The sequence below is a fragment of the Moschus berezovskii genome, chromosome 4 (assembly GCF_049115385.1).
Source record: "Moschus berezovskii isolate FMDL1 chromosome 4, NW_MosBer_1.0, whole genome shotgun sequence".
Taxonomy (NCBI): domain Eukaryota; kingdom Metazoa; phylum Chordata; class Mammalia; order Artiodactyla; family Moschidae; genus Moschus; species Moschus berezovskii.
In genome coordinates, this window is record NC_142463.1 from 79,790,313 (window position 1) to 79,806,422 (window position 16,110).

Sequence of the window (16,110 nt, forward strand, 5' to 3'; positions counted from 1 at the left end):
AGATACCCCTTGTCCAAGGTAAGGTACAGCGGCTGCACTTTGCTGGAGAGGCTGTGAAGAGATTTTCCACGATCAAGGTAAGTGAAACCCAAATAAGAGGGTAGGTATTGGGAGGGGGCATTAGAGGTCAGACACACTGAAATCATAATCACAGGAAACTAGTCGATCTGATCACATGGACCACAGCCGAATGTGGTCCACTGGAGAAGGGAATGGAAAACCACTTCAGTATACTTGCCTTGAGAACCCCATGAACAGTATCAAAGGGCAAAATGATAGGATACTGAATGAGGAATTCCCCAGGTCGGTAGGTGCCCAGTATGCTACTGGATATCAGTGGAGAAGTAACTCTAGAAGGAATAAAGGGACGGAGCAAAAGCAAAACCAGTACCCAGTTGTGGATGTGACTGGTGATAGAAGCAAGGTCCGGTGCTATAAAGAGCAATATTGCATAGGAACCTGGAATGTTAGGTCCATGAATCAAGGCAAATTGGAAGTGGTCAAACAGGAGATGGCAAGAGTGAACATAGACATTCTAGGAATCAGTGAACTAAAATGGACTGGAATGGGTGAGTTTAACTCAGATGACCATTATATCTATTACTGTGGGCAGGAATCCCTTAGAAGAAATGGAGTAGCCATCGTGGTCAACAAAAGAGTCAGAAATGCAGTACTTGGATGCAATCTTAAAAATGACAGAATGATTTCTGTTCGTTTCCAAGGCAAACCATTCAATATTACAGCAATCCAGGCCTATGCCCCAACCAGTAATGCTGAAGAAGCCGAAGTTGAACAGTTCTATGAAGACCTACAAGACCTTTTAGAACTAACACCCAAAAAAGATGTCCTTTTCATTATAGGGGGCTGGAATGCAAAAGTAGGAAGTCAAGAAACACCTGGAGTAACAGGCAAATTTGGCCTTAGAGCACGGAATGAAGCAGGGCAAAGGCTAATAGAATTTTGCCAAGAATGCACTGGTCATAGCAAACACCCTCTGCCAACAACACAAGAGAAGACTCTACACATGGACATCACCAGATGGTCAACACCGAAATCAGATTGACTGTATTCTTTGCAACCAAAGATGGAGAAGCTCTATACAGTTAGCAAAAACAAGACCAGGAGCTGACTGTGGCTCAGATCATGAACTCCTTATGGCCAAATTCAGACTGAAATTGAAGAAAGTAGGGAAAACTACTAGACCATTCAGATATGACCTAAATCAAATCCCTTATGATTATACAGTGGAAGTGAGAAATAGATTTAAGGGACTAGATCTGATAGATAGAGTGCTTGATGAACTATGGATGGAGGTTCGTGACATTGTACAGGAGACAGGGACCAAGACCATCCCCGTGGAAAAGAAATGCAAAAAAGCAAAATGGCTGTCTGAGGAGGCCTTACAAATAGCTGTGAAAAGAAGAGAGGCGAAAAGCAAAGGAGAAAAGGAAAGATATAAGCATCTGAATGCAGAGTTCCAAAGAATAGCAAGGAGAGATAAGAAAGCCTTCCTCAATTATCAATGCAAAGAAATAGAGGAAAACAACAGAAAAGGGAAAACAAGAGATCTCTTCAAGAAAATTAGAGATTCCAAGGGAACATTTCATGCAAAGATGGGCTCGATAAAGGACAGAAATGGTATGGACCTAACAGAAGCAGAAGATATTAAGAAGAGGTGGCAGGAATACACAGAAGAACTGTACAAAAAAGATCTTCACGACCAAGATGGTCACAATAACGTGATCACTGACCTAGAGCCAGACATCTTGCAATGTGAAGTCAAGTGGGCCTTAGAAAGCATCACTACAAACAAAGCTAGTGGAGGTGATGGAATTCCAGCTGAGCTATTTCAAATCTTGAAAGATGACGCTGTGAAAGTGCTGCACTCAATATGCCAGCAAATTTGGAAAACTCAGCAGTGGCCACAGGACTGGAAAAGGTCAGTCTTCATTCCAATCCCAAAGAAAGGCAATGCCAAAGAATGCTCAAACTACCGCACAATTGCACTCATCTCACATGCTGGTAAAGTCATGCTCAAAATTCTCGAAGCCAGGCTTCAGCAATATGTGAACTGTGAACTTCCAGATATTCAAGCAGGTTTTAGAAAAGGCAGAGGCACCAGAGATCAAATTGCCAACATCTGCTGGATCATGGAGAAAGCAAGAGAGTTCCAGAAAAACATCTATTCTGTTTCATTGCCAAAGCCTTTGTGTGGATCAAAATAAACTGTGGAAAATTCTGAAAGAGATGGGAATACCAGACCACCTGACTTGCCTCTTGAGAAACCTGTATGCAGTTAGGAAGCAACAGTTAGAACTGGTCATGGAACAACAGATTGGTTCCAAATAGGAAAAGGAGTGCGTCAAGGCTGTATATTGTCACCTTGCTTATTTAACTTATATGCAGAGTACATCATGAGGAACGCTGGGCTGGAAGAAGCACAAGCTGGAATCAAGATTGCTGGGAGAAATATCAATAATCTCAGATATGCTGATGACACCACCCTTATGGCAGAAAGTGAAGAGGAACTCAAAAGCCTCTTGATGAAAGTGAAAGAGGAGAGCGAAAAGGTTGGCTTGAAGCTCAACATTCAGAAAACTAAGATCATGGCATCTGGTCCCATCACTTCATGGGAAATAGATGGAAAAACAGTGGAAACAGTGTCAGACTTTTTTTGGGGGGGCTCCAAAATCACTGCAGATGCTGATTGCAGCCATGAAATTAAAAGACACTTACTCCTTGGAAGGAAAGTTATGACCAACCTTGATAATATATTAAAAAGCAGAGACATTACTTTGCCAACCAACGTCCATCTAGTCAAGGCTATGGTTTTTCCCGTGGTCATGTATGGATGTGAGAGTTGGTCTGTGAAGAAAGCTGAGCGCCGAAGAATTGATGCTTTTGAACTGTGGTGTTGGAGAAGACTCTTGAGAGTCCCTTGTACTGCAAGGAGATCCAACCAGTCCATTCTAAGGGAGGTCGATCCTGGGTGTTCATTGGAAGGACTGATGCTAAAGCTGAAACTGCAATACTTTGGCCACCTCATGCGACCAGTTGACTCACTGGAAAAGACTCTGATGCTGGGAAAGGTTGGGGGCGGGAGGAGAAGGGGACGACGGAGAATGAGATGGCTGGATGGCATCACTGACTCTGTGGACATGAGTTTGAGTGAACTCCAGGAGTTGGTGATGGACAGGGAGGCCTGGCGTGCTGTGATTCATGGGGTCGCGGAGAGTCAGACACGACTGAGCAACAGAACTGAACTGAACTGAACATGTCTAGCTCCATAAAAAAGTATGATTTTTAAAATTTTGCTTGGGTGTTTTTCCTAGTTGTTACTAGGTTCAAAGTTCTTTCCCATCTAACTACAATCTAACTGGAAGTGGAAATCTCCTTAGAAAGTTTCCTAACACTACCCTCCCAGCAGCTACTACAGATTACTCCTAGCCAGATTTTGGGATTAAATCCATTTGCCATCTCAGACCCCTGTGTGAAATTTGACACTACAATTCAGAACATCCCAAGGCACTGATATCAATAAGTACTGAAAATTTCTCAAAAAAATTTTTATCCTATGAACTAATTGAGGCATCTGACTGTTTATTTGTATATACTCAATCTTGTTTCAGAAATTATATGATATTAATATAGTAATAATTGCTACCATTTAGTGAAGGTACAAGTCAGGTACTACAATAAATTTCTTTGTATATTTTGAAGTTTATGTAATCTTATAACAATTGTTAGAATAATGCAAATATAATTATAATGTAAAATATATTATGCTATTTTATATGAGTATAGTATTATTATAACCATTTTTTACAGATGAGAAAAAAATTTTAATAGATTTCATTGAAATTTCGTAGACCATACAGAGTTCAGATTTTTGCTTCAGTCTGTTTTAATCACCATGATATTCTAGCTCTTTAAACTCTGGTGATTACAGTCATGTTTTTCCCAGATCACTTCTTCACGGCTTAAACACCAGTCTTCTAGCTGCTGGAACCATCAGCCATTGATGGCTCAAAACTGCATCTCTCCCTAGATACTGTCTTGCTCGGGTTATGCCCTTTAGGGAGCAACCAACAGCCAATGGCTATCCCCTTGCCTTTAATTCACTATATTTCTGAAGGTCTATCCCAGCTCCACAACTCCTCATAAAATAGATTGAGGTCTCAGTTGCAATCTCATTCCTGGTCGTTTCTACTTCTGTCCATTTATGACTTTCCACTTTCTTATGTCTACTGAAAACACTCCTCAGTAAACCCTCTGCAGAGTCTGTTATAGATAGAATATTTGTCCTCGAAATTCATATGTTGAAACCGTAACTCCCAATAAGGTAGTATTTGCAGATAGGGACTTTGGGAGATAATTAGATTTAGATAAGTTCGTGAAGGTAGAGAGCTCATGGTGGGATTAGTAAGAAGAGTTACCAGAGAACTTGCTCTCTCTATCATGCAAAGTCATGGTTAGAAGATGGCTATCTGCAAGCCAGGAAGAGAGCTCTCATCAGAAACTGACATACTGTCCCGTGATCTTGGACTTCCAGACTCCAAAAATGTGAGAAAATAAATTTCATGCCCTGCCTTCTTGCTCCTTTGTAAAAAATCACTGCCATCTTCTCTCCCCTTTCATTAAAAACAAACAAACAAACAAAACTTTATGATGTAATATCCTATATGTACAAAGGATATTATGTAACTCTTACTTAGCTTGTAAAGCAAAATAGTAAAACATGCACCTATCATTCCTTTACCCAAACTCAGAGCTTTAACACACAGATGTCATTGGAGTTACCTGTTTGTTCCCTCCTGATCCTATTGCTTTCATTCATCCTTATCTAGTCAACCACTATCTTGAGGCTTCTGTTTACTTATAAGCTTTCTATGGTTTCCCCACAAAGTAAACAATATATATTTTTGTTTTTGAAATTCATTAAAGTTGATTCTTACTCACAGATTCCTATCACACTGTATGAATCACGATCAGCATAACTTTGCTAGAATGTGGGTGCCACAAAAGCAAAAAAAAGAGGACTTTCACCTATTTGTTCAAAGATGTATCCGAAGTGACTACAATAGGGTCTGGCACATGGGAGAAGCTCGTTCATTTGTAAACTGAGCGAATGAAAATCTGAGACTTCTCCATAGCGCTTGTCCTCCCCACATCTGACATTTGGCGGTTAAGCGTAGCTGCTTAACTGACAGAGTGGTGATTGTCAGGTGCTATTCTTTGTAGCTTTCTATCCCGCCTGACATAGACATTTCACTGGCCGAGGCATGAGCTAAGCTATTGTAAAAAAACAGAAAACCCATTTCAATAAGTGTTGGTTTCCTTCCTGCTTATCTCCACTGCCTCATTATAATTATCCCAAGACAGAAATAATTCTGCAATACAATGAATTTTGCCTCAGCCATAAAAGTTCTAGGATAAGACAAAAAGGTGGATTTCCTTCCTTTTGCTGCTAAATCCCGGGTTCTTCTCACAAGAATGCTTCTTTTGCATTATTTTCTCACTATCTACTCTGATGCTGGGAAAGGTTGGGGGCGGGAGGAGAAGGGGACGACGGAGAATGAGATGGCTGGATGGCATCACCGACTCTGTGGACATGAGTTTGAGTGTACTCCGGGAGTTGGTGATGGACAGGGAGGCCTGGCGTGCTGTGATTCATGGGGTCGCGGAGAGTCGGACACGACTGAGCGACTGAACTGAACTGAACTGAACTGACTAGAATTGTTATGGTTTTGTGATATATATGCCATTTTTCTCAGTACCATCATTGGCATACTGTATGTATTTTTTATGTTTACACTGTATCATTTCCTTGAATCAAATATTTTACTTACACAGAGAGCTTCTTCAGAAATTACTTATTTTTTATGTGTGTCTTGTTTGTTTATTATTACCTTATTTGTTTATTATACATATATCTTTTCTTCTCTTTTCCTGGCGTGGAATCTTCTTTAGAAGTCTCGTGTGATTAAACCTCCAAGATAGGGAATGTTGCTAACATTCCTTAAAACATTTAGTCCTAAAGACATTTAGATGCCATGCAAAGTCCTTTCATGAGAGGAAGAGTTGTGCAATGGAAGAGAGAAGGTTGTTTTGTGATTACAGCAAGTCTTTGAAATAGAAAATTGCTAGTGTTTCTGCAATGTTGCCATGGACAACATTCATTAACAAGGCATTCTTCTACATTCTGTCTGACAAAACTGGAAATTCCCTGAGGAATTTCCAAGGAAGCTGAGTGCGATATAAAGGAAAAGAAAACTGAAACCACAGCATAATATATGGGGCAAGTACTCAGTGAAGTAGAATTGTGCCATTTTCTAAACATTAGCATGTGCTTGAGAGAGATCACAGCGTTCACTCTTGGACACAAAAATACAGATGGGACACAAGCACCATTGTTTGTCCTCAGTGTTGTCCTATAATCAATGAGCAAGTATCTATTTAATACCCATATATGCTTAGCACTGCTTGGGATATTGCAGGATTTCTGAAGAATAATCTATACAGACCCTGCCCTTTAACAGCCTACAGTCGAGGAGGAGGAATAAAATTAACACAGTTAAGCCACAAGGCAAAGCAAGTTGGTACTTAATTACTATAAATGATGAGAGAGTTAGTACTATAAAATTAATTGGGAAGGGATACATTAATTGGGAAGGGAGCTGGGATGGGCCCCCAGAGTTCCAGCAGGTTGTATTTCCCATCTGGATGGTGTTCTTTTTACAACTACTTGTTAAACTGTACACATAAGTTGTATTTACTTTGGTTTATAATTCACAATAAAAATAATAGAGGAGAGAGAAGAAAGGAGCTGGGTAAATCCTGGAAAAATTGAGCCAAAAAACTGTGGAGAAAATAGGACCTAAGTGGGCTTCAGAACTGGCCTGGAGGAGACTGCAGATGACACCAGTCAGATGCAGCAGGGTTGTGAGAGGGTGGGGGAGCAGGTGGGCTGCAGTGAAAGGTGGGTGACAGGAGTGGACCTGGAGTTTGAAGGGAGGGTGGGTAGATGGGGCGGACTGGACAGTTTGAGGGCTTAGCGGGTTGAAGAAGGACCTTGAAGTGGAGGCAGAGGAGTTTGGCCTCTGATGCAGCAGAACATCAATACATTACAGGTTTTAAACTAGGTGACATACTGATAACAGGGGATTTTAAGGGAAAATTAGTATAGCTGTGGTATGCCTTTTACATTAAAATGGGATAGAAGCTGGAATAAGGAAGGGCAGCAGAAATCAAATCATGTGCCTGATGAAGGCCATTTGTCAGCCTCACTGGAGAGAAAGCAGCAGATGTGAGAAATACTACAGAGGAGAAATGTGAATGACTGGGTAACTGACAGGATAGGGGAATGAGCAGGACAAATTAACCCCATATTTTATAAGCCTGTGGGAATAATGATGTCAACCATAGAACAACCGGCTGAAGAAATTGATTAAGAAAAGTAGGTAATTTGGGCCTTTTAGATGTAGGAATTGAGGCAACAATGACAATTAGGCAGTAGTAATATGTTGCTGCTGATGCTAAGTCGCTTCAGTCATGTCTGACTCTGTGCAACGCCATAGACGGCAGCTCACCAAGCTCCTCTGTCTCTGGGATTCTCCAGGCAAGAACAATGAAGTGGGTTTCCATTGCCTTCTCCAATGCATGCATGCTAAGTTGCTCCAGTTGTGTCCGACTCTTTGCGACCCCATGGACAACAGCCCACCAGGTTCCTCTGTCCACGGGATTCTCTAGGCAAGAATACTGGAGTGGGTTGCCATTTCCTTCTCCCTAGCAATAAGGGGACAGAGCAAAAGCACATAGAGAAATATTGATGAGCATTGTCCAGTATAAGCTACCTCCAGCAGAAATGAATCCTCATCATGTGTTGTATGACATATATTATAAAGTACCTAGACAATGCTTCTCTCACAACAAAGACAAGGCTTAAAAAGTCACAGCAGTTTCCCCTCTTGGAATGCAGTAGCCAAACCTTTCAGTATTCCTGCCCTATTACCTTTCTGACTTGTCTGTGAGTACCTTAGTTTGAAAGCAAGACCTGTGTGTTTTATTGGAGGAAAAAGCGGACATTCTGGTTGATGATTTCTGTGCAAAATAATAGTCCTTACCACTTTTTAATGCTTTTTGATTTTATGTCTTTTTAACAAATTTGGAGAATTCTAGTATAGAAAATGCAAATATATAAAACTCCAAAGGGCAGACAGAACCAAGGAGGCAGATTTTGATTCAATTATTAAACGCACTTTCTAAAAATATAAACTACCCATAAATGGAAATATGCTAAATCTATTCTATCTTTGGGAAATATTTGAGCAAAAGCTTGACTCTCTGTAGCAATTTTATATAAAAGATTTTTACTTTGAGTCAGTGATTGGACTAAAAAAGACATCCACAACACTTTATTACTTATTTTCTTCTTCTAATATATTGAGGGTAGGTGAGGAATGGTTTAGATAATATCAGTGAATTTGTTCATTTATTCTTCCAAGCAGTTTTTGTATTTTTCCTATGAGCCAGGTGCTGTGTCTGGCACTGGGGATGCAACAGTGAAACAGACACTGGCCCTGACCTCAGTGAGCTTGTAATCTAATAGTCTAATAAGAGGTATAGTGAACAGAGTGCTAAAGGTTATCATAGAAGTAAATACCTGGAATTCTGGAAATACAGAACTAATTCTCGAGAAATCAAAGAAGACTTTGTGGAGTAAAGAACATATTATTTGAAACATCACATATTATATCAAACCAGATTATTGAAGACGGAAGAGGCTTAAGTTACTTCCATGAGTCTGCATGCTAAGTTGCTTCAGTCGAGTCTGATTCTTTGCAACTCCATGGACTGTAGCCCACCAGGCTCCTCTGTCTATGGGATTTTCCAGGCAAGAATACTGCAGTGAGTTGCCATTCCCTTCTCCAGGGGATCTTCCTGACCCAGAGATCGAACCCACATCTCATGTCTCCTGCACTGACAGACAGGTTCTTTACCACTAATGCCACCTACTTGCCCAATATTCACTGTTTAAACACAATAATTCTGTTGTAAAGCCTATTGTCAGAAAATAAAGCCTAGAGGAACAAATTTCAATATGACAACATGAACTGCTATCTCAGAAATGTACTTTGGGTTTCCAGAAAACCCAAATCTGATTAAGACTGAAGTATTTTAAACTATAAATAAAATCCCTGTGTCATGGAGACAGTGAAGTATTTCCTCTATCTGAACCTTTCCTGTCCTTGACACTAGACTGGATTGTTCCATTCTCCCAAGAAGCAGGATGAGAAACAAGGACAGGGGAGGTAGGTGCAGTGCAAACCAAAAATTAAAGATATCAAGTTCTTGGCTTTTCAACTGCAAATGACCAGTTATAATATACAAGGATTAAATTATTTCCTGGGTATTTTTTTCCCCCATAGGAGAGAGTTTAAATTTTTTTCTGGGTTAAGGAAAGTGTTTGAATGGAGATGGGAAACCCGATTATTAAGATATTGGTCAAAATCTCCAGGAAAATTCCCAGACCCCGCTTCCTCTTGTTGTTTAGTCGCTAAGTTGTGTCCGACACTTTTGTGACATGTAGCAGCTGGCAGGCTACAGTTCATGGGATTTTCCAGGCAAGAATACTGGAGTGGGTTGCCATTTCCTATTCCAGGGGATCTTTCCAACCCAAGGAGATGGAACCTGTGTCTTCTGCACTGCAGGCAGATTCCTTACTATTGAGCCACCGGTGAAATTTTCCAGTGGAAAATTTTTTTGTGTTCTTTATAGGCTTATATTCTCTATAAGCACAGTCCTTAAAGGAGGCAGGAGAATCTAAAACTATTCAAGTTCTTTTGGAAAACAAAAATGCAAAATGCTGTGAGAAAAGATGATCGTGTTAGTCACTCAGTCATGTCTGACTCTTTGTTACCCCATGGACTGTATGACACCAGGTTCCTCTAGTCCATGGAATTCTCCAGGCAATAGTACTTGAGTGGGTTGTCATTCCCGTCCCCAGGGGATATTTCTGACCCAGGAATCAAACCTGGGTCTCCTGCATTGCAGGGAGATTCTTTACCACTTGAGCCACCAGGAAAGCCAGAAAACAGATGGGTCAGAGTAAATAGTTTTCTTTGAATCCTTTAAAGAAATAAAGTACAGCAGAAAAATGCAAAATGAGGGAAGTCAGTTCAAGGAGCAGAGAAGGCAATGGCACCCCACTCCAGTAATCGTGCCTGGAAAACCCCACGGACAGAGGAGCCTGGTAGGCTGCAATCCACGGGGTCGCTAAGAGTCGGACATGACTGAGCAAGTTCCCTTTCACTTTTCACTTTCATGCATTGGAGAAGGAAATGCCAACTCACTCCAGTGTTCTTGCCTGAAGAATCCCAGGGATGGCGGAGACTGGTGGGCTTCCATCTATGGGGTTGCACAGAGTCGGACATGACTGAAGCGACTTAGCAGTAGCACTAGTAGCAATTCAAGGAGAGAAGGAACTAGAGTAATGTATTTTGATAATTTACTGTGTGCCAGGCATTATAAGGAGAAGGCAATAGCAACCCACTCTGGTACTCTTGCCTGGAAAATCCCATGGACAGGGGAGCCTGATAGGCTGTAGTCCATGGGGTCGCTAAGAGTCGGACACGATGGAGCAACTTCACGTTCATGCATTGGAGAAGGAAATGGCAACCCACTCCAGTGTTCTTGCCTGGAGAATCCCAGGGACGGGGGAGCCTGGTGGGCTGCCGTCCATGGGGTGGCACAGAGTCGGATACGACTGAAGCGACTTAGCAGCAGCAGCAGCAGCAGGCATTATAATGGGAACAGAGCATATAACTGCCCTAATCCTTTCAGCAACTCTGTAAAGTAGATTAAGGACCTTTTTGTAGATGAGTGTATAAAACCTGTGGAGATCAAGTGGTAACACCAAGGTTTAAATTCTGGTTTACCTAATTATAGAATCAAGGTTTTCTTGTAAATGAACATAAAAGACCCAGAGAATAATAGATGTCTTGAGATCAAAGTTGTGGGATTAGCAATGCCAAAAAGTTATATGTAATACAGTCATAAGAATAGCAGTGGTCAGAAAGAAATATGAGGTTAAGGACATGATAAGTCAGGGGAGAAAAAGGGGGGAGAAAAACTAGTATTCTTGACGTCTACCCTGTGTCAGGAGCTAAACTAGGCTTTAACATTCATTTAACCCATTGAACATTCATTTAACCCATGAATGGGTTAAGGGACTAGATCTGAAGAACTATGGAGGAGGTTCATAACATTGCACAGGAGACAGGGATCAAGACCATTCCCAAGAAAAAGAAATGCAAAAAATCGAAATGGCTGTCTGAGGAGGCCTTACAAATAGCTGTGAAAAGAAGAGAAGTGAAAAGGAAAGATATACCCATTTGAATGCAGAGTTCCAAAGAATAGCAAGGAGAGATAAGAAAGCCTTCCTCAACGATCAGTGCAAAGAAATAGAGGAAAACAACAGAATAGGAAAAACAAGAGATCTCTTCAAGAAAATTAGAGATACCAAGAGAACATTTCATGCAAAGATGGGCTCAATAAAGGAGAGAAATGGTATGAACCTAACAGAAGCAGAAGATATTAAGAGGAGGTGGCAAGAATACACAGAAGAACTATACAAAAAAGATCTTCACAAACCAGATAATCATGACGGTGTGGCCACTCACCTAGAGCCAGACATCCTGGAATGTGAAGTCAAGTGGGCCTTAGGAAGCATCACTACGAACAAAGTAAGTGGAGGTGATGGAATTCCAGTTGAGCTATTTCAAATCCTGAAAGATGATGCTGTGAAAGTGCCACCCTCAATATAACAGCAAATTTTGAAAACTCAGCAGTGGCCACAGGACTGGGAAAGGTCAGTTTTCATTCCAATCCCAAAGAAAGGCAATGCCAAAGAATACCCAAACTACCGCACAATTGCACTCATCTCACATGCTAGCAAATTAATGCTCAAAATTCTTCAAACCAGGCTTCTACTGTATGTGAACCATGAACTTCCAGGTATTCAAACTGGTTTTAGAAAAGGCAGAGGAACCAGAGATCAAATTGCCAACATCCACTGGATCATTGAAAAAGCAAGAGAGTTCCAGAAAAATATCTACTTCTGCTTTATTGACTATGCCAAAGCCTTTGATTGTGTGGATCACAATAAACTGTGGAAAATTCTTCAAGAGGTGGGAATACCAGACCACCTGACCTGCCTCTTGAGAAATCTGTATGCAAGTCAGGAAGCAATGGTTAGAACTGGACATGGGACAACAGACTGGTTCCAAATAGGAAAAGGAGTACGTCAAGGCTGTGTATTGTCACCCTGCTTATTTAACTTATATGCAGAGTACATCATGAGAAATGCTAGGCTGGAAGAAGCACAAGCTGGAATCAAGATTGCTAGGAGAACTATCAATAACCTCAGATATGCAGATGACACCACCCTTATGGCAGAAAGTGAAGAAGAACTAAAGAGCCTCTTGATGAAAGTGAAAGAGGAGAGTGAAAAAGTTGGTTTAAAGCTCACCATTCAGAAAACTAAGATCATGGTATCTGGTCCCATCACTTCATGGCAAACAGATGGAAAAACAGTGGAAGCAGTGGCAGACTTTATTTTGGGTGGCTCCAAAATCACTGCAGTTGGTGACTTCAACCATGAAATTAAAAGACTCTTGCTCCTTGGAAGGAAAGTTATGACCAACCTAGAGAGGATATTAAAAAGCAGAGACATTACTTTGCCAACAAAGGTCCATCTAGTCAAGGCTATGATTTTTCCCATAGAGTTGTATGGATGTGAGAGTTCGACTATAAAGAAAGCTGAGCGCCGAAGAATTAATGCTTTTGAGCTGTGGTATTGGAGAAGACTCTTGAGAGTCCCTTGGACTGCAAGGAGATCCAATCAGTCAATCCTAAAGGAAATCAGTCCTGAATATTCATTGGAAGGATTGATGTTGAAGCTGAAACTCCAATAGTTTGGCCACTTGATGTGAAAAACTGACTCATTTGAAAAGACCCTAATGCTGGGAAAGATTGAAGGTGCAGGAGAAGGGGATGACAGAGGATGAGGTGGTTGGATGGCATCACCGACTCAATGAACATGAGTTTGAGTAAACTCCGGGAGTTGGTGATGGACAGGGAGGCCTGGCGTGCTGCAGTCCATGGGGTGGCAAAGAGTAAGACATGACTGAGCTATTGAACTGAACTGAACCCACACAGCAGCAAGAACCTCATTGAACAATTATTCTATGCAGATCTTGTTGTGGTAATGGTTTTAGAAAATATCTACATATGAAGCATTTGTATAGCTGAGTCCCTTTGCTATTCACCCAAAACTATCACAATATTGTTAATCGGTTATACCCAGACATAAAGTGAAAGTGAAGTAGCTCAGTCATGTCCGACTCTTTGTGACCCCATGGACTGTAGCCTACTAGGCTCCTTCCTCCATGGGATTCTCCAGGCAAGAATACTGGAGTGGGTAGCCTTTCCTTCTCCAGGGGATCTTCCCAACCCAGGGATAGAACCCAGGTCTCCCGCATTGCAGGCAGACACTTTAACCTCTGAGCCACCAGGAAAGCCTTATACCCAGATATAAAATTAAAAAAATATTTCTAAGTTCTATGAATTATGAAAAAAGCATATCTACATAAAAAATATTAAAGACAAGGCTCCATTTTAGTGTAACTGTACCTAACAGTAATAGCTAATACTAACTGAATGCTTATTATCTGTAGGGTATTATTAATTCATTTAATGCTCAAGAAAAATTTTTGAGGTGAATATAATGATTATCTACAGTTAATGACTGAGAAACTGGGATTCAGAGAATGCATATCATTTGCTTAACATCACAGAGTTATGGAGCAATGGAGCTAGGATATGTGTGTAAGCAACTGGCTTCAGTGTCTAGATGCATTACTGATGACCACAAGTCCTTTTACTCATTCATCCAAGTAGTGAGTATGTACTCTATTCACAGGCTTACATTAGGCCCTGTAATCATACAGTAAAGCACAAGATATATTCTCTATTCCAGCTCACAATTTTAATTATATTATAGATTTAGTTTACCTTTAAAAGATGTGTCTGTGTGTGTATGCAATCATTCTGATGTCTGAAATTTCCATTGTTGTGATTACCTAAGGCCATTTTAATGATGTTCATGAGATAAAACTCATGTAGGTCCCAATATAAAGCTGAATAGAACAGTTACAGCAGCTGAGATACACTGAATTATTTATTTTGGACCTATTCAATACGAGTTTATAAAAAGAATCATGTCAATTATAATAAATGGTTAAACATTTGCCTATACTTATAAGCAAACATATTTGTGAATAAACACTAAATATTTTCTAAACAGTATAAAACAATAGTAAATCAAACAATGAGAATACAGCCAGATCCACCAATCTACCTGCTTGTGATTATAATATATTAAGGGCTTTGTGTACATATTAACTAATTCACTTAAAATGAGTTTTGAAGAATCTCTAAGAACTGGAATTAATGCAGATTATTAGAAACAATAGCACAGCTTCCTAAAAAAGACAGAAAACATCTTTGGTAGTTACTAAGTTACATTCTTCCATGGATGGTGTTGTATTTGGGCAATGTCTTTGAAAACAAAAGTAAATATAAGTAGCTAACCAGGATGGAAGCATGAACAAACTAGATCTTTAAAAACATGGGTCTAATGATAACCTAATGAGCTCAATATTTTCCAAAAAAAAGAGAAAGGGAAATTCTTTTCTATTACTGGGTGGAGAAGAAATACACTGAAGTCTTCAATAGAAAAATTAAGCTATCGGGCCTTGTGTAAAAAGACTAAGATAGCTAATTGTAGTTTCAATAAGAAATAATTTGGTAAGCAGTATTGAGTGCTCAGCAAATTTTCAGAACATAAATTTACAGTGAGAACGACTGTATGATTGGGAAACTTCTTTAGAATTTAGCTGCCAGAACAGAACAGCAGCAGCAGGATTTTTTTAGGGTTTCCAGGCTTAGGGCAGGAGTCAGGTGGTATTGTGATCAGTCGTGTCCGACTCTTCACTACACCATGGATTGCGGCCCTCCAGGCTCCTCTGTCCATTGAATTTTCCAGGCAAGAATTCTGGATGGGTTGCCATTTCTTTGTCCATCCTCAGGTAGGGTGGGTTCATGGTAGAGGCAGAGGAGTTGCATGAGCTATGGAGTCTATTTTAAATGATTAATGATAGATTGAGTATGAAAAGTGAAGAGAAAAAGAGTAGAATATAATACAATGAGGGGAGCCATAGAAACCTGGAAGATGCTATGAAGTCAAACAAAAATTCTCTTACCTTTTAGTCTTTTCCCAGATCAAACATAGAAGTCAAGTACATTTCCTCTAGTACAAAAACTTACCAGTGCCTTTGGATATCAAACTAAATTCCTAGCATCTTTACTACAGTTTTTAATGAGCTTATCAAAATGGGAATCTATATAAAACTCAATAAAAACTTTGATTTATAAATAGAGAATCCAGCAAAATTGCAGAAATGATTTGGTTAAGGTTCCCATACCAAAAGCACCAAAGTAAAAAAGAAAACAAAAAACTGTGAAAGAAAGTGAAAATTTTCTCTAATTATCAAGAAAACTGTCTCAGTATGTCATTTTTCCTCCCAAGTCTGGCAGATGGAGGCTGATCTCAAAGTCAAATAAACTCTGCTTAATTTCCAATAACACTCTATGGTAGAAACAGGGAATGTTGGCCAGTTTCTTCACTTCTTCAAGCATCAGTAACCTCATAGGAGTTTACAAGTCAACGTCTATAGAGCATGTTAAGCTCAGTAAATATGTTACTTTACTTTATTCCTGTTTTAATCTGGCAAAAGAAATTTGATTACAAACTATTCTAGTCATTAAAAAATAAATCACAAGTCATGCTACACAATTAACAATTTTTTAACTTTAAAATTATTAATTACAAGATAAAAGAATGGAGGAGATGCTGCTCACCAAACTTTGTAATAAGATAGTTCCTCAGAAGACTTTTTTTGTATATTTTGCATGAATTTGTATGGGAAAATTCACAATATAAGAAAATAAAGCCGTTCCAGTGACAGGCTTATTAAATAGGATATTTTA